This window comes from Anabrus simplex, chromosome 3 (assembly GCF_040414725.1).
Source record: "Anabrus simplex isolate iqAnaSimp1 chromosome 3, ASM4041472v1, whole genome shotgun sequence".
In the NCBI taxonomy this organism is placed as follows: domain Eukaryota; kingdom Metazoa; phylum Arthropoda; class Insecta; order Orthoptera; family Tettigoniidae; genus Anabrus; species Anabrus simplex.
Window position 1 is genome coordinate 35,889,790 of NC_090267.1, and position 25,477 is coordinate 35,915,266.

The 25,477-nt window shown below is 40.8% G+C and overlaps 1 long non-coding RNA gene across 1 annotated transcript in view; it reads left to right on the forward strand.

The window, feature by feature from the left end:
* Positions 1-3,713, forward strand: part of LOC136866976 (uncharacterized) — a 965,921-nt gene extending 962,208 nt beyond the window's left edge. The window contains exon 3 of the long non-coding RNA XR_010859599.2: positions 3,581-3,713. This is a non-coding gene — a long non-coding RNA (uncharacterized lncRNA). The remainder of the gene's footprint in view (positions 1-3,580) is intronic.
* Positions 3,714-25,477: the final 21,764 nt, after the last annotated feature.

The window sequence follows — 25,477 nt, forward strand, 5'->3', positions numbered from 1 at the left end:
CTCTAATGGTTCTGATAATAGGTAGCCATGATTCACTGAGGTTGTAGCCTGTATCGTGGTTGAACTTATCTGGGTGTTTACGTGTATCAACCGCCTCCCTGATAATTCTTGGGCAATATTGCTTTATACGGGAAAGAACATCCACTTCTTGGAACAAGACATCATGATCAGGTGTTAAGGCATGATCAGCAACAGCTGATTTATCAGGTTGGTTGAGCCTGATACATCTGGTATGTTCTTTGATGCGAGTACATACCGTTCTCGAAGTATGACCAATATAAACCTTGCCACAAGTACAGGGAACTCTGTAGATACCAGGTTGTTGCAATTTAGGCTAATTATCCTTAGTTGGTCGCAGGAGTTGCCTAATCTTAATTGATGTTCCAAAAACGGTTCGTACATGGTACCTACGTAAGATTTTAGCAATACGACCCGTCCTGTTATGTATGTAAGGTAGGTAAGCAGTTCCTTTTACATCTTTTTCGTTAACAGACGTCCGATTATGTGTCGATTTCAGAACCGCTGAAGGGCTCCTTCTCCTCTACCTTACCGCGACCTCCTCCTCCTAGAAGGAGTGAGCTGAAGTTGGTACATTTTTGACAGCAGCATCACCCTCATCGATTGTTATCTGCAAGAACGCTTCTACTTTGTTAGATGTAGCAAATTAATCTCTATTGGTAAATGGTTTATCTCTTCTAACTTTACACTCGCCTTGTTCATGATCAATGACTGTTTACAATGTATCTTACAGTAATGCAATCTATTCGTGTTGTGTATACCTGTGGTAATACTTCAACAAACAACTGCAGCGAATGATCTACCAGACTCGTGGTTTTCTTATAGTATTTCTACTAAGAGTAGTTACAAGCTAAACTGCTTAATATTTGTATTATTCCCACTACAAGTACGCGGAAGACTGATAACTGCCTCGTCCTAAAAAACGGGAAGGTTACCGTGCTAATGATCAAGAGTTAAAACTTTGTGTTCAGAACTGAAGAAATTCATGCTACACATAACAGGGAATGGAACCCACGTGTCACGTCTTATTAGAATTACCTAATAAAGAATAAAATCCCCGACCAATTAGTAGTGCACTGAGAAATCAGTATCTGCTCGATAGATTTTTAGTGATTGGAAAACTGAATATTTTAAGATGGCAGCAGTGAGGTTAGCGATGTTCTGTTGTTAGATTTTGAATTCCGCGCTAGGACGTGCATATGAGGTTTAGTGCCGTGAAGATGACAGCAGTGATGTTAGCGATGCTCTTTTGTCCTTAAAAGTGAGGTTAGGGTTCGTCAAGATGGCAGGTGTCAAAAAGCACGTGGCTTTGTTTACAAACAAGAGCACGAGGTCACGACGTCACGGTCGCGTGGTATGATACGTCATCACGCGAAGTTCAAAATCCATGCCCACGTGGTTAGAACACGTCAAAAAGCATGAAGATTTTAAATTCAGTAATCTAGCCGCCAACTTGCGCAAGCGTCCCTAGGTTGTCTCATAAATCCTATGTATAGCAGCCATCTTGCGCAAGCACCCCTAGGCAGTCTCATAAGAAGCTATGTATATTCGCCATCTTGAAGAATTAGATAGCCGCCATCTTGCGCAAGCATCGCTAGGGAGTCTCATATGAGCCTATGTATAGCCCCATCTTGTAGAATTAGATAGCCGCCATCTTGTAGAATTGGATAGCCGCCATCTTACGCAAGCGTCCCTAGGGTGGTCTCATAAGAGTCTATGTATACCAGCCATCTTGCGGCCACCATCCTGCGCAAGCACACTTAAGCCGTCTCATAACAAGCTGTGTATAGCTGCTATCTTGTGCAATTGGCGTTGGGAAGGGCATCCGTCTGTAAAACTGAGGTTATGCTCCTCCACAAGGTTAAGTGTGCTCTCTTATACTAATCTCCATTGCCCTACTACTCAAAATAACGTCTTGAGAATACCCATTGCCCTACTATTCAAGATAGCGTCGGGAAGGGCATCCGGCCGTAAAACTGAGGTTAGGCCCTTGCATGAGTTTAGGCTTGCTCTCTTACGCGTGAAAAGTTAGGTTAATTCCATCCAACATGGCGGATGTGAGGTTAAGCATGCAGTCTTAGCCAGCGCAGTCAATGAGTTGGAAGCCTGTGGAGGTGGAGGTCGCCGAACCCGTAACTTATACTACTCACCTTATTACCTACAAGACTTCGGAATGGAGATTGAACGTTCGGCGGACAAAGCCGATCGTAGCTGTAATGCCATGAGGTATTTCGGTAGAATTCATATTCATGGTTCTTCCTCTCCAGTATCTCAAAAATCATTGTTAGTAAATAACAGGAATAAACGTATCTTACTGTAGGCTATTTGGGTTCCTTGGAGTACTTTTTAGATGTACGATTTTTTTAGAGCGGCTCCCCGAGTGTTGTTGTCTGAGTGCCTCATGCGCCTCAGTGTAAAGTTTCGTACTTACTGTATAAGCGGAGACATGTAGATTTGTATAGCGAACAAAGGAACAACAAACAAACAAACAAACAAACAAACAAACAACCATCCTTACTTTTTATTTGATAGGTATAGATTTATATTTATATTTTTGATTAAGAATAGAATAATATGTAAAATGTTGCGCAATTTACTAAATGAACCACAAGAAGTTCAAAATAAAGAATTGCTTTAAAAATTACTAAAGAAACAAGAATACACCTTTGGTCAAGGAGACCCCATCTATGCACCCCGGGTATTTAATTTGAAGTAGGTATGCTGGAAGGGTTCAAACAGTCAATCAATCACTACTGATATGCATTCAGGGCAGCCGTTCAGGTAGCAGATTCCCAATATGTTGTTCTCCTTACCTTTTCTTAAACGATTGCAAAGAAATTGGAAATTCATTGAACCTCTCCCTTGGTAAGTTATTCCAGTCCCTAACTCCCCTTCCTATAAACGAGTATTTCACCAATTTGTCCTCTGAATTCCAGCTTTATCTTCATATTGTGATCTTTCCTACTTTTAAAGACAACACTCAAACTTATTCGTGTACAAATGTTATTCTATGCCATCTCTCCACTGACAGTTCGGAACATACCACTCAGTCGAGCAGCTTGTCTCCTTTTTTTCCTAGTCTTCCCAGCCCAAACTTTGCAACATTTATGTAACGCTACTCTTTTGGCGTTTTTTTTTGGATTTTTTCCAGTTCTTGAATCAAGTAATCCTGGTGAAGGTCCCATACACCGGAACCATACTCTAGTTGGGGTCTTACCAGATACTTATATGTCCTCTCCTTACTACATCCTTACTACAACCCCTAATTACGCTCATAACAATGTGCAGAGATCTGCACCCTTTATATACAATCATACTTATGTGATTTCCTCAATGAAAATCTTTCCTTATATTAACATCTAGGTACTTACAATGATCCCTAAAAGGAATTTTCGCCCCATCAATGCAGTAATTAAAACGGAGAGGACTTTTCCTAATTGTGAAACTCACAACCTGACTTTTAACTCCGTTCAGTCAAAATTAATTAAAGGAATTTCAAATAGTCTTTAAATTTTAATTCTGGTTTGCTATAAAACATGGACACTTGACGTGTTGTTCACAGGATGCCGTGTGGCATGGCTTCCTGCCCGTACCCCGTGCCGCTCATCCGCGAGGAACCGCCGCCTGATAGCGAGCCTGAACCTGACGCGGTCGACAATGTGGAGGAAGCCGTGGTGGCCTCGCGCTCGCCGATGTGCACCCTGGGGGTCCCGACTCGCAGCCGGCACGACTCGTACAGGTCTGTACCAATATTATATACTCTTCCCTGTATCCAAAATACTGCCCACTACTTGTGAAGAGGCCTTCGTGGTTGTGCATCGACCTGAAAGCCCTTCTCCGTCATCCTCGAAATATGCACCAGCTGAAGGATTTAGAAATTGAAGTGTCTTATTTACAAGTAGTATCATTGGTTTCACGGCTGTTACCTACTGCTACTACAACTTAAATGAATCCAAATTAGAGATAAAATGTAACATGCCGAACTTTCGATACTGTGAAGTTAAATATTTTTTTCAAATTTCAGAAACTTAAACTATATTTGCCAAATTCACCTATATTACTTTTATGTACTAAAGTAACAGCATTTGAAATATGGTTTTAGTTTTTCCATTTATTTTAAGGCCATCGCATACTGTAGAAGCAGCTACAGCAGGTGACTTGCTGAATTCAACTATTCGATGCTGAAAAATTCAAATAATTTTGGCTGTAAACCCATTGTCTAAAACGTGTCCTTGACTCTTGTAAAATGGATGAGGCGATATATGAGAGGGTTCCAGAATTTAAGTAGTAAGAAAACGTCTGTATAAGATCACCTATCCCTGAGCTTCAATACTCTGTAGTTTTTCAGATTTTCTATGAGCATGTAAGACGAAATATACAGGCGTTATGCGTTCGTTGCATATTAATTTGATATTTCCCTGAAACCGCTGTAGATTAAGACATAGGAAATAGCAAGTTTTGGATCAACATCTTTCTAAGGTTTGAAGGAAGGTATAGTAAATTTCTGCGAAACTGGTGTAAAATACCGGCCACTCTCTTGTCGAAATGCTTGACGTCGTAATAACCAACAGTGTGTGTTATCCAGTAATATAAAGTTTAATTGATAATTGACAGTACATTAATCGAAACAGACTTTCAACGTATTAGGTCGTGTTACGTACATGTAGTACGTGTTGAAGAGATGTTAAGTACAGAACAAAAATGGCCAGCCGGACACCAGTGGGATCCGAACCCACAACCTCCCGATTTCGCGTCGGTGTCCGGCTGGCCATTTTTGTTCTGTACTTAACATCTCTTCAACACGTACTACATGTACGTAACACGACCTAATACGTTGGAAGTCTGTTTCGATTACAATGCGGTCGTGAAAATTCAATATTCATTGACAGTACATTAGTTTACAATTACGGAAAGAATGTCAAACTTGAATAAGTTTGATGACAATTTTGGATACCTTGCAAATATATTAAGAGCTTTGTTTTTATTTAATAAAAGAAGTATTTGCTTCTAATTTCTTCCAAGCCTTTTGCCTTTCTGAACATTACTGTTGAAATTTAGTTTTGTCAGCGTTATGCATTTTTATAAAAGTATTCTCTTATTTTAACGATATTCCCACAATGTCTTTCCCTTGGTCATTATGTTTCCCGTGAATACAAATTCAACCTACACTGTAAACTAAACGTAAGTTTAACTTCGGCGGTATTGCAGAATTATATTTGTACATATTACATCAAGTTAACTTGCCTAATTAATGATGAGAAAATTACTTAGTGTTGTCTGATGAATATTCCCGGTTCTTTTCAGCCTTCTATACTCATTGCAACAACAGTTGACATTTCTTAAGCCAGTAAAAGAAAATAGAATGTTACGAATAATACTCCGTCTGTTTTATTACTCGAATCTATTTCAGGACGACCCAGTAAATACACACACATATATATATTCAATTCTACTGAACCATGGACAACCACACTCACTACTTGCTGTCTATTTACAAGTCTCTCTCCTTTACACACAGCCATGAGTCCGGGATCGTTCGAATCACCTAAGACGGGGCCTCTCAAGGTGCATGCGCGTGGTGCATGCACTGTGCACGGTGCAAAAGACGACTTGGCTTGGTTGACCAGAGTGCAGACCCCCCACTCCTCGATTTGGAGCAATAGCGCTAACTCTCTCTTTCCTCACGCCTGTCTCGCTCGCTCCGCCTGTCTCCCTCTCCCCCACTTGCGCCGTAGTGCTCCAAATCCGGGCTGAGTTGAGCCGAGTATAGCCGAGTAGAGCCGAGCATAGCCGAGTAGCCCAGAGACGAAGCGTTGATCCGAGCCATACCGAGCGGCACCGATGCACAGTGCACGGAGCTCTTGCGCCTCGCTCTGCACGCGTGAGAGTTTGGGCGTTTGAGAGGCCCTGACCTAAGAGATATTTAAGCCTATTCTCAGGCCCACCTTACTTTCAATTCTCCAAGTCCAGTCACCTCACATACCAATTGCATAAGGACAGCCAGATTTGAACACAGGGCTACTCGCCACGCAACACACGATGCCTGTTCCTTGATAGGACTCCAGACACAGTTCAATATTTCACAGAGACAAAGACGGTGTTAAATAGCAATACAGTACCCCTCACAACAACGACCATTAACACTATTCCACTTACACTCAGCGTGGTCCTCAGTCCAACACACACACGATACTCTAAGGCAATATACAGTCTACTGGGTCGTACGCCGTCTTCAGTCCAGCTAATTACCCGACACTCAGACATAAGAAGAACTACAACTCCTCATTCAGACCTCTGTGGGACACTAACGACTATCAACAACTTCGTCACCCTCAGCCCATCCAGTGAACCCCAACACAGCGAGTCCAACACTGACCGACTGTCCACGTCTAGCCTCCTTTTTATAGCTCCGGTGATGTATATCAGAATATTCACGACGTTCGTAGAGACGGAACATTCTCGTTGTATCTCCCAAAAGTTCACCGATAACCATTTGATGAGAGCGAAACACGGAGAGGCCGACCCCACCCTTCGGGCCAGATCGTCTGACTCACTAGCCCTTTACAGGGCTACCACGTAACGACATCGACGCTTAAGAATACCTTTAATGATATTTTGGACCAATATTTGAAAACCATTCAACGACCAATTGTTAGACCATGTTTATCTGAGTGGGCAGAATTAATTTTGATATCTTCGTTGGCCACTGATTAAATAGTTTAGTAGTTGTCTGTAATACTGTTTATTAACTCTGCAGTATCCTCGTCGAAATAGGGAACGGGAGTTACCAAATGGGGTGTTGACAGCCCCTCATTTCTTCTGGTATTTATGAATTATAGAATAAAACGTAGACTTGTGCAAATGTATTATCATTTTAATATCACATACATTCTATTGAACATTAAAAAAACTGCAATTATCACATCACAGTACTAGTACTACCTAGTACAGAAGGGAAAAACGCACATTCATTCGCTATCACTTTCCATCTCTTGGCTGTCATTCAAACAATCATCACATATAATTTCCATGTGCTTCAGACACCATAAGTAACAGTTTCTTCATTAGTAGATAATGATAATGCACGAGATGTAACCGATGCAGTTTCCTCGTCCGGCAATTCACAATTCTTATTATTATTATTATTATTATTATTATTATTATTATTATTATTATTATTATTATTATTATTATTATTATTATTACCTAAATCGCAATAAGAAGACTCATCATTATCATCTGCTCTTTCCCCTCTAGATGATTATTCAAGCATAGTTCGTATTCTTCCTACCTCTCTGTCATCCATCGCACCCAAACAAGAAATCTGTTTTCAGATTAATGTGACATTCTGGAGAAAAAAAGTCGATATTTTGTTCATTTTGGTGAACATTTTATATGACTGAAATTTAAAGGATTGTCGTGATACAGGTTTTGCCACGACAAGCAGTGATGAATAATCAGATTGATTCCCCGAGTGGTAGGGAGTTTTGCTTCAATGGGCCTGCGAGATTTGCTACGTGTGAAGAGACGAACTCCTCTGCTTCCCCAAAACCTTCTTTAATTATAGACCGATGAAAATATAATTATATAAAGTAAATACAAGGTTCTTCTCAACCTCGAATATCAATGATAGTGAAGACTTGGCGTGGTCGAAATTCAGTAGTAAGTATTCTCAGTCCAGACTCGGGCCTTATTATTAATATTGTTATCAGAGACCTGACTGACAGAGCTTCCGATCGCACTCCTGGTAGAATCGTTCCAAAAAGCCTCGACTAGGGTGTGTATCCCTGTTTTATACCCTCTCTACATTACGCCCTCCTTCTAGAAGGCATTCGAAGTTCTCTTCCTATGGTAACTGTCTTCAGACACCCCAAAACGAAACCGCCTCTTTCCGTTCACCTACTTTCCACCTTTTCTGGAGACATACTACGCGTTTTAGCAGCGAGCAACTTCCTGCTTCATGACTCACCCTACTTCGACGAAGCCATTCTTCTAATTGCACAACTTGTTGCCTTCTACACTTTGTGTGCCTTCAAACTCTTAAGACCTATGTGGTTCTTAATTTTACCTTAAATCTTTTCCCATTATTATTATAATACCTTGGCCTCACTGCCATTACATAGATATGAATATTAACTCACAATTTCCCCATAATATCAACGCACGTCTCAGCAACACCATTCCTCCTACGTTCCCGGTCACGGGTTCGATCCTCGGAAGAATGAGTCCTGAGCTAGAACTGGGGCGGACACAAGAGGATTGAGTTTTCTTGTCACGTAGTTATTCCGCTGAATTCTAACGATTTATCACTGTAATAATGCTTTGTTTGCCAATTGTAATTTTACATTTAATTCCCATTTTCTCCCATAATATTATGTTAAATGTAACAAAATTTGTGTTGGATATGTATCACAGCTATATTAAGCAACCCGCGTATAGAATTATTGATTGCAGATTTTTTCAAACAGCAGGGATTTTTAAGGCCAAAATTTTAGAACGTAAAAGTTACATACAATTTTATATAATATATCTCCTCATATAAATTATGTACTGAAATATCGATATGTGGTGATATTAAACGAAGTATTATCTACGTAATTACGAATTGATATTAACACGTTAATTAAATTCACGAAAGAATGGAATTAAAAATTTCAAAATAAAACATTTATTTTGAAAAAACTAATCATTGTATACTAAAGAAATGTGACCTCTACATTTATGCAGGTGACATTCCCACAAATTTCGTGAAAATGCTTGCATTAGGTAAAAAAAATTTTACCTCCGGCGTGTCGCCTTAAAAATCGAATTACAAAAACATGCAGTGCTAAGTGTAAGCTGATTTTAAAGTGTTCATAAACAGAGTCTAACTGAATAACTCGTAAAATAGTTTTTGTAAAAGCCGAAGCAATGGGTAATGGGCCCGATGTACTGAATGAGAAGTGTTGCCTCTATTACCACGTGGGGATCCACCAGACTCCCAGCTGGAAATTTGTCACCTATGCGCTATGAATACGTCAACACGAGACAATTACAAGCCAAGGACTGTTGAGTCACGCTATTCAAGAAGCTACGTAGAATCCCAGATCTATTGCCGACTTTTGAACAATAATACGCAAAAGTGAGTATGCGGGGAAGAGAGGGGGTGTGTCAGACCCTGTGTTGTCTGTAAAATTATTTCAATTTGATGTATGAGTTTCTCATTCTTAGTTGTCGATATATTCTGATCTTTTTTTTAAAATTACGGTACCCACAACTTTGCCATGGCGCAAGAGCCCCGAAGGGCCTTGGCTTACCAATCAACTGTTGCTCTTCCCGAAGTCCTGCAGATTACGAGTTAGCACAACGATTCTTCTTGGCTGTTATTCTTGGCTTTCTTGAGCGGGCTCACCATCTCACTGTCAGATACCTGCTCATTTGTAATCACGGCTGAGTGGATCTCGAACCAGCCCTCATATCCTGGTAAAAATCCATGTACTGGCAGAGAATCGAACCCAGAGCCTCCGGGTAAGGTGCAGGCACCCTGCCCAATCACCGCGGGGCCAGTACAGTGAAGAAAAATGTGTCTTACAAGATCTTATACTCTACCAGTGACTGCTCAGCACTGCTCAGTAGCTATAACAAGTAGGATACGTCCACTCTCCAATGGATCAAAGTTTCGTGTAAGAAACTGAAATGATGTTTTTCATTTTTTAATTTTGAAAACATCTCTTAGCACTTAAAGTAGGAGCCTCTATACTATGAAAAACGTTTAATTAAGCAGTTTCCTCAATTGTGCCGAACGTTGAAGGGATGTAGAGCCCCGAAATGTTTCAAATTGTGAATCCTGATAGCTCTATCAATATCAGACTAACAAAAAATCAAATTTCGAAGATCACTTCCTGCCTAAATGCAGTTCCGGAAGAAAGAGCCTAAAATCACCTGTTTCTTTACGCGTTTTCATTTTGATTAAAATCCTAGCCAAATTAAATTATTTACATAATTCTTTCTGTATGTGTTCCTTGGTTCAATACCGTCAGGTTTCTTGATTTTTTGAAAATTGACTACACCAAATGTAGTTATAAGACGTTAAGTGAAACTCTGCATTGACTCACATTAGCGTTCGTAGTGGTGCTTAAGTGAAACAATGCATTGACACACATTAGCGCTCGTAGTAATGCTTAAGTGAAACAATGCATTGACTCAGATTAGCGCTCGTAGTGGTGCTTAAGTAAGTGAAACAATGCATTGACGCACATTAGCACTCGTAGTAATGCTTAAGTGAAACAATACATTGACTCACATTAGCGCTCGTAGTGGTGCTTAAGTGAAACAATGCATTGACGCACATTAACGCTCGTAGTGGTGCTTAAGTGAAACAATGCATTGACTCAGATTAGCGGTCGTAGTGGTGCTTAAGTGAAACAATGCATTGACTCACATTAGCGCTCGTAGTGGTGCTTAAGTAAGTGAAACAATGCATTGACGCACATTAGCACTCGTAGTAATGCTTAAGTGAAACAATGCATTGACTCACATTAGCGTTCGTAGTGGTGCTTAAGTGAAACAATGCATTGACGCGCATTAGCGCTCGTAGTGGTGCTTAAGTGAAACAATGCATTGACTCAGATTAGCGGTCGTAGTGTTGCTTAAGTGAAACAATGCATTGACTCACATTAGCGCTCGTAGTGGTGCTTAAGTGAAACAATTCATTGACTCAGATTAGCGCTTGTAGTGGTGCTTAAGTGAAACAATGCATTGACTCACATTAGCAGTCGTAGAGGTACTTAAGTGAAACAATGCATTGACTCAGATTAGCGCTCGTAGTGGTGCTTAAGTGAAACAATGCATTGACTCAGATTAGCGCTCGTAGTGGTGCTTAAGTGAAACAATGCATTGACTCAGATTAGCGCTCGTAGTGGTGCTTAAGTGAAACAATGCATTGACTCAGATTAGCGCTCGTAGAGGTAGAGAAAGGCAAACTGTTAATCTAATCACGGCCGACTGGATCCCTCGCTGCGCTCCTAGCTAGAGCAACGCATCAAGTCGGCCGCGGTGTTGCCAACTTAGCGGATTTCCTGCTAAATCTGGCGGATTCTAAATCCTTCTAGCGGAGAAAAATTCATTTAGCGGCTAGCGGAATTTACGGCGGAATTTTGATGTGTCAGAGGATTTTTTAAATGGCTTTGTAAAATGTTAACGTAATGCCACACATTTATGGCATAAATATTACTGAATCAAATTAGAGGGAAAAATTAGAATGTACCTAGTCCCCAGTGGAAGTACCACTAAAATTGTCTCTCATTTCCGTCGGGTCGAGCTTGTAAGTCACCTTCATGTAATTGGGAAGTACTGCTTTTTTACTGAACGAGATCAGTTTTTCTTTGTGAGTGTGTATGTATTAGATCACTTCATCTCTGGTGTCTACGCGAGACTACGTCATTCTACAGCAGCACCACAGGGGTCATTTTCAAAGCATTTAGTATTTTAGTGTCTTTCATCAGTGTGTTGAGCTTGCATTCTGAGTTTTTTGATGTTTAACCGATTTGCTTCACCAATTTATATTACCTCTGACTTAATGACTCGTTGTGCTTACTGTATGCACGTAAGTGTATTTATTCCGGAACATTTTAGTTTATTAACCACTAATCACTTTGCCGACGTTTTAAACACGACGTTTACAGACTCGTTGGTTGCCAGAGATTTTCAGATGTCTAGAAAAAAGTATATTGCAATAATTAAAAGACACTTGGCCCTCATTTCATAAATGAGTTGAAAAACTCATTGACCAATCAACAGACGTTGGAGTCTTAAAAATCCGCGGAACATTTTACGTAGTCTGGTGATGTTCGAATTGATTAAGAGGGTGTAGCTTGACAGTAAGCGGTAAGCAGTTAAGTCCTAGATTATCTTATATTGAATAAATCATACTTTTAACTAAGTGGTGCGATTGCAGCCATTCCCAATTCTGTGCCCTATTAAGCTTCGTTCCGACTCGGAAACAAATATAAAAAATTTCATATTTTATTTGTTATTAAGTTAAATGTTGAAGAATCTAGCGGATTTCTAGCGGAATTGGGACAGTCAATTAGCGGTTTTCTATCTCACACTGTTGGCAACACTGGTCGGCCGTGATCTAATCGACCAGATAACGATGAATAATAAAAGGACTGTAATTTTTAGGAATAATTAAAGAATATATTAGCATATTTTATTACATTTTATTTAGCCTCCGTGGGTCAGGTGGCAGCGCGTCGGCCTTTCGCCGCTGGATTCCGTGGTTCAAATCCCGGTCAGTCCATGTGAGATTTGTGCTGGACAAAGCGGAGGCGGGACACATTTTTGTTCGGGTACTCCGGTTTTCCCTGTATCTTTCAGTCCAGCAACAGTCTCCAATATTGTTTCATTTCATATGTCAGTTATTAATCACCGCCCCAGAGTAGTGCGACAGGCTTCGGCAGCCGGCACGTTTCCTATCCTCGCCGCAAGATGGGGGATTCATTCATTCCATCCCTGACCCGGTGAATGACTTGAAAACAGGTTGTAGGTTTTCATTCGTACACTTTCTTAAATGTTTTATTTACCTAACTTTCGTAGCTCATATCTTTAGGATGTTTCCAGCACTGAGTTGCTTGCCTGAAGGGCTGGAGCTGTGGATCTTTTTTAACAATTTGTTTTGCGTCGCTCCGAAAGAGATAGGTCTTATGAAGACATTGGGATAAGAAACGGCTAGGAGTTGGAATAAAACAATCGTGGTCTTAATTATGGCACAGCCTCAGCATTCGCCTGGTTTTATGAACAATTAATAAGAAGCGTGTGCTGGTATGCCGCAGTTCGTAGACAGAACTAACCCATCCTGACGTCATCATGCCGTCTGTTTAGTAAAAATATATCCACCGCTTTTTATCCTGCAGTTCTTGATCCAAAGCTTGGTATTGTGTCGTAGAAAGCAATGGTATTTCTAATCGCAGTTCTTCTATATAGAACGGTTGTTTTGTGAGTTCATGTGATAGACTCGAAGGCGCGTTTTTCACTACACAAAGAACTATTTTATGATACATGGCCTTCACTCTTTCTAGTGTACCTAGGTTATCCTTTGATAGGTGTTCTCAGGTACTGTCTAAGACGTATGTAATGATGGAGTCCGTTTGTACGTAGACTTTTTTCTCTTAACAGCATGTAAGTTATTACGAACATTCTGCCATCTGTTGAATATATTTTGGAAGCTGGGAAAAGTTAGGGAATCAAAGAGTATCTAGCAGGGAATAGTATTCTTCCATGATGAGAGGAAGTGTATACTCTCTGGCTTGACAGGTAGTAATCAAACCTGGCTGCATGGATTGACATTACTAAGTATGAAAGTCACTGCATGCATTGACATTACTAAGTATGAAAGCCACATATGACACAATATTAGTGAAAGTGTTAGTCGCTTGGCAACCTACTAACGACAGAATGTATTGCGGGTTAGGGTAAGCGCTCGCCTGCAATTATTAGAGTAATCATTTAATGATTTTATTTTATGATTACTCAAATGTGGCTGAACTTAGAGACCTATAAATGTCTCATGATTCACCGAGAGATAATTCCGGGGAAAATTAAAACTAATGAAGCAATTTCGTGCAGTATAACGGACGGACGGATTTTAGTGAACTCTTTCTATATATAGACTGGCATAAAATTAATTTAATAGTGAAAGTGATTTAACTGTTTTTCCCCTGTGACTGTCACCAAATGCGTTATGTCCCATTCTTCGTATTAACCGTACAGTAATATATTACCCCATCTCTTGGAAAGCGACTGTAATTATTTTCTATCACTGAGTGTACACTTAGCTGTTGTGTACCTTTCAAGGACAACATGTGGCACCTCCCGAGTTTTTTTATAAATCTTCGGACGTCGGTACGTTTTGAGCAGTGAGATGAAGCTGATTGGGCTAACATCTTCCCCATACGAGCACCGGTGAAATTAAATTGGCAAAATCGTGTTTTGTCAGTATCTATTCGTGCGTGTGAGAACGTATCAATAGATATGTGGTTTATGTTGGAAACAACCTTGATAATATATTCCCTAGAAAAATCTTCCTAAGATCAGTTGAAAAGAAGTTGGTGAAAACTCACATAGCAGCTGGGGCAATACAAACAATTTTGCCTCGCAATATCAGAGAGAAGGCCTTGCCAATGTGTTCAGAAGATAAATTGCCCATGGCTTTCCGATGCCACTCTTGAAGAGAATAACACCAGTACCATCTGGAATGTGTGCTGTATGTCCTACAAATCGGCACAGAAAGAGCATAAACTCTTGCGTGCTTTGTGAAAAGTGTGTCTGCCAAGACCATTACAATGCCGTGTGTGAAGAACTCCTCAACCAGAAATCCGAAAGGGAGTAAAACAGACTAAACTTCAATGTGCAAACCGTAATGAAATGTGATCGATTTTCATACGTTACGCATTACGCAGTTTTTGCAAATTCCGCTAGTTAATTTTAATTATAGTTTATACGACTGTGTGAACGCAAGGGAAATTATGGTCGATAATTGACCGCGTTGATATTACGAAGGATACCTTGGTTCTGCATGACGTATATATTAATGGTGTGGAGAACGAAAGTTATACCTTCTGAGAGTAATCGATTTCCAGCAGAAGAAAGACAGTGTTTTGTTCTATGCTGTTATGTAGTTTCCTTGGTTATAATTTTGAAGATGGAGTTGAATTATATTAATAAAATTTTGTTAAATTAAATGATTTGTTATTGTATAGAACAACAGTTGTATCCGGAAAACTCGGCCTCACGCTAGCAGGGCAACCTCTTGAAAAGAGTTCCTGGATGTGAAGAAACCGATGAAAACGACGTAAACAGTAGTTCCAGAACCGAGCAAGACATTATGTCCGATGAAGAAATTATTTCTTCTGTCACATTTAATGAAAAATGGCGGAAAATGATAAAGACGTTGAGGTTAAGGACTCAACCGTACAAGGTCTTAAAATATCACAGTGAGGGACTAAAGGCAGTCGAAACTGCCCTTCAGTATTTGAAAAACAAAGTGCGTCGGTAATGGATTTACTGTTCCTTCGTAGTTTACGTGATGAAGGAGCAAAACGCAGAGTGCAGAATTGAAGACAACAGGACATTACGTAGTTTTTGTAAAGTCAGGTAGTTAATTTTCATTCTAGACAGCTTTATGTATTCATAAAGTATTTTTCTGAGGTCTCTCTAATCAGCTAAATTACTGTACGCTGTGTATTCATTAATTCTCATGTTCATGAAATAAAGGTCTTTGCCTTCATAAAGTACGTACTTTTCCTTTGCTTAAGAGTATTTGGGCAGTTTATTCTCTGTTGTATTTTTAAACAAACAATGCGTACAAGTAAGTTACAGTAGTGTATTTTCTGAGGAAACACTCGTACTTATTCTTTCTTAACCCTGTTCCCATTAACCAGGAATTTTCACAAATTCGACCACCCTTCGGTCCACAATAGGTCGAGTTTTCGGGCCTCTACTGTACTACGAGTTATTTTAATTGCGTTTTCTTTATTTATAGGGTCCTCATTCAGATGCAACATGAAAAGAAAATAATTTTATTTTCACGTTCTGATAAATATTCGCGGAAAAGCTCCGCATGAGAAGTGAGGGATAAACATCTAAGCAGGCTCAGTAGGGATTTTTTGGCTGTGTTGTGTTGTTAGTGACAGGAGTGTGTCGTTACACCCTAGAATAGGTAAGGTCCAGTGGCTAAATGAAGTGCCTCATCAGACACCAACTTGTCCAGTATTTCACTTTCAGTTCACTGTACTGCAGTCCAAGGATGATGCCGGGTTATGAATAGGATTGATTCTATGTAACCACGAGAGCAGAATGGAATGGATTTCAGAGCTCAATTGATATTTTTAACATGGCTCTTATCCGCAGCCTAATAACTCCCTATTCATCATTTTCACTGCGGTTTACAATCAGGCCGCGATATGATATTTAAATAATGTGTTTGTGGAGCTATTCAAACATTCACAGCGGCGTGTATGTTCATATGGAAATTACATTCAAAATTCTGTTGACTTTACGGCCTTTCATACGTATTTTCTGCGGTTTATTTTAATGAGTAATGATTCTCTACCATACCCACATATGAACCGTAGCTTGAGAGGATATTCAACATAATTGTATGTTTACTATCACAGCGTTTACCCAGAGTAATATTTTAGGGCAGGTTACCATTTTACAGTGTTGCAATGTATACAAAGAGTCGGCGGTATGCCAAACCCAAATTTATAGCTCTGAGAAACTTCCCATGCAATAATTACTGCTTTGATATGTAGTCATCGTAAAGTGTTAAACTCTTAAAATAGCGTTGATAATTCACAATACAATAGTAAACAAGCAGTCTGTATCAAATTAAGGAGGGTGTTGATATTAATGATGAGTGGCGTCCGGAGAGGCACGGTGTAGTTCTTTCGAATTGACACCATATGGGCGACCTGCGCGTTGGTAAGAATCTGGTGCTGTCTAGGATGAGTCCTAATTATGAAGACGACACACACACACACACACACACACACACACACACAGTCCACGAAGCGTTGGAAAAAAAAAAAATAATAATAATAATAATAATAATAATAATAATAATAATAATAATAATAGTGAAAAAATGAAATGGCGTGTTGCTTTTAGTGCCAGGAGTGTCCGAGGACAAGTTCGGCTCGCCAGATGCAGGTCTTTGGATTTGACGCCCGTGGGCGACACATACATCCAGCTCCCGTGCCAGCGAAATTAACCAATTTGGTTAAAATTCCCGACCCTGCCGGGAATCGAACCCGGAACCCCTGAGGCCAAAGGCCAGTACGCTAACCATTTAGCCATGGAGCCGGACATAATAATAATAATAATAATAATAATAATAATAATAATAATAATATTGTTGTTCCTACGTCCCAGTAACGACTTTGCCGGTTTTTGGTGACGCCGAGGTGCCGAAATATTGTCCCGCAGGAGTTTGTTTACGTGGCAGTATATATACCGAAAAGAGGCTGACGTATTTGAGCACCTTCAAATACCACTGAACCGACCCAGGGTCGAATGTGCCGAGTTGAGGTCAGAAAGCCAGCGCCTCAACAGTCTGAGCCACTCAGCACTGTTAAAAGTTTAAATCGCCGACCGTGCCTGGAATCGAACCTGGGATCACTTAGGGCAAATGCCAGCACACTAGTAAGACCTACCTGCGTCGGTGCGATGTAAAGAAAATTGAAAAAATAAAACCTTTTCATGGCCCTTTCCTTAGCCTAAACATTGATCCATTGAAGAGTTGGACATTTTTTACTTCTTTATAGCTAACTTACCCGAAGTTTTGATAAACTCGTAGTTCTCTCTTTAGACAGCAACCACTTGTACGCCATAGATCATGACGGGAGTTAATTATTAACTTAAGCTAAGTTACAGGCTACCTGAACTATGTGTTCTCTCGTACTCCATTATCGATCAGGGTTAGGAGCCGAGCAAATAGAACACTTCGTCTATAAATTAGCCCTGAATAATTAAGGAGACAAAACTAGGTTCTCAAGTCCATTACGAAACCATAACGCCTACATCAGAACATAGACGAAACGGGTGCACAGTATGGCCTGATTTAAGGTGACATATTACATTCCCACGTGGTATTCCGCAAATGTTGGCTAGACTTACAAAAGTTCACCATTTAATTCTGAGAAATAGGACGATTGCGTAGACATTCCCAAGTGTTCTCTCTGTACGTGGATACACTGTGTAACAGAGGTTAAGTAATATTAAGTATAGAAGTAAAATCAGCCCTCTACATGGACAGTCACGGGGAAATTATAGCTTGGAACTTGGTAGTACATAATACGACGATCGTATTCTTGGAAGCTAAATGTCCCCAGCTTGAAAAATAATTTGCCTTAAACATTTTGACAGAAAATTATACCATAAGTCGCGTGTCAAGGTTTTGCAGGTTGAGGAAGCAAACTGTATTAAGGGGCTTTTGTGGAGACTTTCCGGTGTTTAGATCCTTCTGTCGTGTAGTTTCGGGATCAGGCTAACAAATGGTGCAGACGTATAAAGTGAAAATTGCTCGCTTCATCAAGTTTGTTTCCTCGACCTGTAAAGTCTTGATGTGCGACTAATGGTATAGTTTTCTCGAGAACGTTGCATATTTCGGCTTACCTCAAGAACGTCAGAAGTAATGTAACTTAAGGACTTGTCTGTCTGTCTGTCTGTCTGTCTGTCTGTCTGTCTGTCGAAACACTAATTACATGTCACTATAACATACCAATAAAAATACACATTATTAAACAAAGAATGACATGTTTTGTTCTACAAGAACATCCTCAGATTCTATCAAATCACTTTAAATTACTCGTAAATGTGTACAATATTATTTACGTTGCGTAAACCTGTCAATGATTGAGAGTTTGGTGATATTATGAATAAGTATTAACAAATAGGGTTTGTAGTAGTACTTTAGCGTGATGATTATTTTGACACTAGTCCTCAAAGGACATACGATTTGGTATCAAGGTAATCTACAGAATAAACCAAACCCCATGGCGCAAGAGCTCCGTAGGGCCATGTCCTACCAAGCTACCACTGTTCATCCCGAATGCCTGCAGATTATGATGTGTTGTGTGGTCAGCACGACGAATCCTCTCGACCGTTATTCTTGACTCTCTAGACCGGGGCCGCCATTGCACCGTCAGATAGTCTCAATTGTAATCACGTAGGCTGAGTGGACCTCTAATCAGCCCTCAGATCCAAGGACAAGTAATCTACAGCGAGGCCATTGAATTCAGATACCAGTTGTTTGTAAGAAATTCATGTTCTGTAAGTAAAACCCGAAGTTATTTCTCTTATTTTCGGTACCCATATTGAACTTATTTATTACCTTGGGATGGTTTCTCTATGTTTTCTCCAATGGTTGCTTTGAGTTTAAATAACTCTCGTGCGTTTCCTTCACTTTAGTTTCTCTTTTATTTTCTTGCATAATCGTATTGCCTGGCCACGCCAACCTTTGCCATAATGAAGATGATCTTTGACTTCTTTCTTTCTTTCTTTCTTTCTTTCTTTCTTTCTGGATTTGGGTGGATTGCTCATGTGTCGCTATTTTGGTATGTTAATCTTACGGTTTCTTGAAGAAAAACGTGTAACAATTAAATTAATTTTCTCCTCTGAAACCTCATTTAAGTAATTATCTGTACTTTTAAATACATTTTATCGTATCTGTTGATTTGAGTATTAAGGAAACAGAATCTTGGTCTTTTGGTTTCACCGATATATTGTGTTCAAACTTACCTTAATAGGAAGGTCACAAAAAGTTATTTTATTTTAACAACTATCTATATTTTGCTCTTTTCACTCATGTCAGTTTTAAATCACTATTGCAATTATTTATGCGTAACCACGTGCAAAAAAACAAACAAATGGAATACTGAATAATTTCCTTCTAAGTTGTTGAAACAATATAGGTAAGTTGTTTAAATAATTTAAATTAAGTTGTTTAAAATTATATCCTATTACGTTTTTAGGATAAATTCCTTTTCCATTAAACTTATTTTGCATTTTAAGAATGAGTTGTTTATTTGCACTCTGTCACATTGGTATTCCTTACTTTTTTATTGTAACCATTAATTACACTAGATATACCTATCTCTTCTTTCATGCGGTTATTCTTTCTACTCTCGGGTTTTTCCAGCACGTATTGTCACACTTCGTGCATTTAACATACTGCAGCACGGTAAGTAATCCGTTTCTTTCTAGTATTGGTGATAGTATTTGAACTTTGTTGTTGCGTTGTTTTAGGGGTTATTTAGCTGCAGTATCCATTTAATAAGCCGCGTATACACTTGAGCATTCACCCCGAATGAGCATGCGTTTGCCCTCTTTTGCTCAGATGAGTACAGGGCGAACCGAATGGATCCGCATGCCTCAGCCCGATCCGAATGTTGTCGGTACCTCAAAGTGAGCACGTGTTCTGTTCGTGCTCAGTGTGGACGGTTGGTGAGGTGGGTAGCCCGAACAGTACGAGCCGATTGCTTCCGCCTATGCATACGCGATCCCGCTCGTGCAAGTGAAGTGAAGGAAGAGTGTGAAAGATAATTTCAACTTGAAATGGAATTGTCCCAGGATAATTCTCTTATCAATCAATCAATACTGATCTGCATTTAGGGCAGTCGCCCAGATGGCAGATTCCCTATCTGTTGCTTTCCTAGCCTTTTCCGAAATGATTTCAAAGAAATTGGAAATTTATTGAACATCTCCCGTGGTAAGTTATTCCAATCCCTAACTCCCCTTCCTATAAATGAATATTTGCCCCAGTTTGTCCTCTTGAATTCCAACTTTATCTTCATATCGTGATCTTTCCTACTTTTATAAACGCCATTCAAACCTATTCGTCTACCAATGTCATTCCACGCCATCACTCCGCTGACAGCTCGGAACATACCACTTAGTCGAGCAGCTCTTCTTCTTTCTCTCAATTCTTCCCAACCCAAACATTGCAACATTTTTGTAACGCTACTCTTTTGTCGGAAATCACCCAGAACAAATCGAGCTGCTTTTCTTTGGATTTTTTCCAGTTCTTGAATCAGGTAATCCTGGTGAGGGTCCCATACACTGGAACCATACTCTAGTTGGGGTCTTACCAGAGACTTATATGCACTCTCCTTTACATCCTTACTACAACCCCTAAACACCCTCATAACCATGTGTAGAGATCGGTACCCTTTATTTACAATCCCATTTATGTGATTACCCCAGTGAAGATCTTTCCTTATATTAACACCTCCTGTGCTACTACCACAAGTATCGCGTTCTGTGGAACCCCAAGAACGAGTTCTATTACAATACCTTAAAAACATCTCTCTTCATACAGCTTTCCTTGCCACCACCGCTTTCTCGTTTTTGTTTTCAAGGAATGCAATAAACACATATAACAATAACTGGCGACGATCAATTTTTGATTCACCATTGTAGCCTCAGGTCAGGCAAAACACTACACTACACCTAAACACTGACGGTGTTCTCGGTCCACGAGGTCCGAACACAGTGGGATCTTGCTCAACAGATTGGCATTGGGGTCGTGCTTGTGCGCTCCCGCATCGGCAACGCATGCTCATTCGGGGCGAATGCTCAAGTGAATACGCAGCTTAAATGTTTCTTCACGTATCTATGCTGACAATGGGTAGTTCGTCGCCTTCAGCAACTGCTTGTGGACTGCAGTTTTGAGGTGTGAAGAAATTATCAATTCCACCATCTTGCAATATCACAAACCCCCAGCAATGTAATCTTCACCTGCAGCTTCCAGTACATTTTTATGCAGTCTGTTTCGTTCTTTGAATATTTCATCTCCTGTGTCTCCAACAGATTCCCTGTCTGGAGAGGTGATAAATATATCAATACTTAACGCTATATCATGAGGATATATATATTCACCAGTTCTTCCAGAATGGCATTTAATGTGTTAGATCGTGTGAAGCTATACGAAAGGACACTGTTGCTTTCAGAAACATATATTGAACAAAAACATTCATACATGCAAAATAACGTTTATATGTCTCATGTGACAGCAGGGTTGATAAAGACCGACTTCAAAACTTAATTTGTACTGTGAGTTTACGAGGAAGATACAGGAAAGTTACCCAAGCATAAGTATCAGAATACTTACATCTCTACTACAGCTAAAAAGTAAATGCAAAACTCACATGAGCAGCGCAAGGTAACAACAGAATCAACGTCATGTAACATCTGACTGACATTAAAACGCAGTGTCAAAGTTATTAAAACATAATATCTTCTCAGCACAATTGACAGCAATACGATAGTGATTACTGTAAAGTTATCAGAACATAAATTTGAAAGAAGTAAAGTGTGTAGCACGGAAATATATAAGCGAAAGCAAAGCAAATCAGTCATCTCTGTACAGGCCATGAAGGCCCTTGGAGGAGTGGAAGGTAAAGGTTTCCACTATCTGTAACCTCGGCACTTTATGGGGTAGAGAGGTTAGCTTTATGCCCGGTCACCATTGCCCCCAGGAATTAATCTGGTACTCATTTTTGGTGTAGGGTGAGTGACCCTCAGGGCCATGTGCACCTCCGGAAGTGGAAAATCTCCTTCCTTAAATTTTACGACTTCCTGACGGGGATTCGAACCCACGTCCTTCCGGGCGAACCGAGCACGTCTTTACCGCCTCAGCCAGGCAGACCCTCGAAATACACTGAGTGACAGAGCAAATGCAACACCAAGAAGGAGTGGTCAGAACTTTATGCCAATTGCAGGGTAGACTGACGTCACTGAGGTATGCTCATGATGTGAAATGCGCCGCTGTGCTGCGCACGTAGCGAACGATAAATGGGACACGGCGTTGGCGAATGGCCCACTTCGCACCGTGATTTCTCAGCCGACAGTCATTGTAGAACGTGTTGTCGTGTGCCACAGGACACGTGTATAGCTAAGAATGACACGCCGCCGTCAACGGAGGCATTTCCAGCAGACAGACGACTTTACGAGGGGTATGGTGATCGGGCTGAGAAGGGCAGGTTGGTCGCTTCGTCAAATCGCAGCCGATACCCATAGGGATGTGTCCACGGTGCAGCGCCTGTGGTGAAGATGGTTGGCGCAGGGACATGTGTCACGTGCGAGGGGTCCAGGCGCAGCCCGAGTGACGTCAGCACGCGAGGATCGGCGCATCCGCCGCCAAGCGGTGGCAGCCCCGCACGCCACGCCACGTCAACCGCCATTCTTCAGCATGTGCAAGACACCCTGGCTGTTCCAATATCGACCAGAACAATTTCCCGTCGATTGGTTGAAGGAGGCCTGCACTCCCGGCGTCCGCTCAGAAGACTACCATTGACTCCACAGCATAGACGTGCACGCCTGGCATGGTGCCGGGCTAGAGCGACTTGGATGAGGGAATGGCGGAACGTCGTGTTCTCCGATGAGTCACGCTTCTGTTCTGTCAGTGATAGTCACCGCAGACGAGTGTGTCGTCGGCGTGGAGAAAGGTCAAATCCGGCAGTAACTGTGGAGCGCCCTACCGCTAGACAACGCGGCATCATGGTTTGGGGCGCTATTGCGTATGATTCCACGTCACCTCTAGTGCGTATTCAAGGCACGTTAAATGCCCACCGCTACGTGCAGCATGTGCTGCGGCCGGTGGCACTCCCGTACCTTCAGGGGCTTCCCAATGCTCTGTTTCAGCAGGATAATGCCCGCCCACACACTGCTCGCATCTCCCAACAGGCTCTACGAGGTGTACAGATGCTTCCGTGGCCAGCGTACTGTCCGGATCTCTCACCAATCGAACACGTGTGGGATCTCATTGGACGCCGTTTGCAAACTCTGCCCCAGCCTCGTACGGACGACCAACTGTGGCAAATGGTTGACAGAGAATGGAGAACCATCCCTCAGGACACCATCCGCACTCTTATTGACTCTGTACCTCGACGTGTTTCTGCGTGCATCGCCGCTCGCGGTGGTCCTACATCCTACTGAGTCGATGCCGTGCACATTGTGTAACCTGCATATCGGTTTGAAATAAACATCAATTATTCGTCCGTGCCGTCTCTGTTTTTTTCCCCAACTTTCATCCCTTTCGAACCACTCCTCCTTGGTGTTGCATTTGCTCTGTCAGTCAGTGTATGTAAGAGCTTCGTTAATAACCCAGCGAGTATAAATTGGTTGAATAATTGTGAACTATTATACTGTATCAGTTTTATTACTAGTTTTCCACATACAACCGTTTCTGACATTAATATTGTAATTTCAAACTTCTGCATTTAATGAAAAAATATTTACTTGTAGGTACAGTCTCGTGAAGGAACAAAACTCTTCCAAATAATATGTTCAACTTTATAGCTTGATATTAAATTGGTTTCTTACCATTGAGAATCAAACACATCAATTGGCATATCACAATACATAGAAGGGAGAGAAAATGAAGGCAATATAAGGTTTATGATATATGCGATATTTATCTTTTGGAAATGGATTAAACCAATACATTAATCAGTATTCAGTATTGTGCGGGCGGCAGATTACTTGAGCTGTTTTATGTAACTGAGTACCGGTACGGAACCACATTGCTGCAAACATGGTCAGAAACAATTCAATAAGTTTAAGTTAGGTGTTCTTTAAGTCACGATCAGTGTTTACATTACTGTAAAACGGAGTTCAACCAATCAGAAGATTTCTTATGAAATAGTGCAAAAATTTATTACAGTACGGAATAGTGTCATTTTATGTACTCTTTTGAGAATGGAAAGAAGGGAATTACGTCATAGTGTGAAGTAAAAATATTTTCAGCCAAAATTTAGAAAAATAGTAAATATTTACGTATTTTTCGGAAAAGAACGTAAGGTTGATATGAAAAATTCTTCTAGGGAAACAGAGCTAATAAAAACACCAACCTCTCATTCTGGGGATGGGGCACGTGATTGTGCCAACGAAGATTCCCCACAAGGGGTGTACAGCGGATATAACCGAGGGTTGCCGAAGCACTGGTTCTTGCTCTGAGAAACAAATAATAATTATATTTCTTTCTTCACCACCATTATACATATATTCCCTCGCCGATATGCTTTCCGCTAATCTAGAAAACAACACCCGCAATTACAGTAGATTGATCCCCCTGCTCCTCTCCCCTCTGCTCACCTCGCTCAGCTTCCATCTTCTATAATAGCACTAGCGAGCAAGTAGCTGCGCGGTTTGGACCGCGTAACTATCAGCTTGCATTCGGGAGATAATGGGTTCGAACCCCGTAGCCGTGAAGACGATTTTCTGTGGTTTATGTTTCCTTCACCAGGCAAATGCTGCGGATATACCTTAATTAAAGCCACGACCGCTTTCTCCCCAATCCTTGCCATTCACCCCTTTCCTTATCTTGGCAGCATTCTCTCATCAAGCGCAAATATAGATTTGGAAATCCAATTTAGAGTCAACCGTGATGGAGCATCCTATTCCAAACTGCAATCCAGAGTACTTGACAATCATGGTGTCAATATTGCAACAAAGATCCTCAGTAGTAGTTCCCAGCTTACGATATGGATCTTAATCCTGGGCATTCTACAGACGGCACATCAAAAAGTTTGGAACGACATCACCAGCAATATTTAAGGAGAATTCTGCATACAACCTGGCAAGACAGACGCACAGATGTCATTGTACTTGAAGAGGCACAGACCACCAGTATAGGAGCCATGATTTTAAGACGTCAGCTACGAAGGGCAGGGCATGCAGTACTCATGCTTGGTAATCGCATTCCCAAGGACGTGTTTATTAACAGTGGGTAAACTCTGTTTGGGAGGTCAGAGGAAGCAAGTTAAGGTTGTAATTAAGGCTAACATGAAGATGAGCCACATTGATGTTGAAAACTGTGAGACCTTAGCTCTCGGACGTTCATTCTGGAGATCATTAGGTCATCGCAGCACACTACTTTTTGAAGAATAGCGTATGCGAATAGCGAACGATAAGAGGTAAC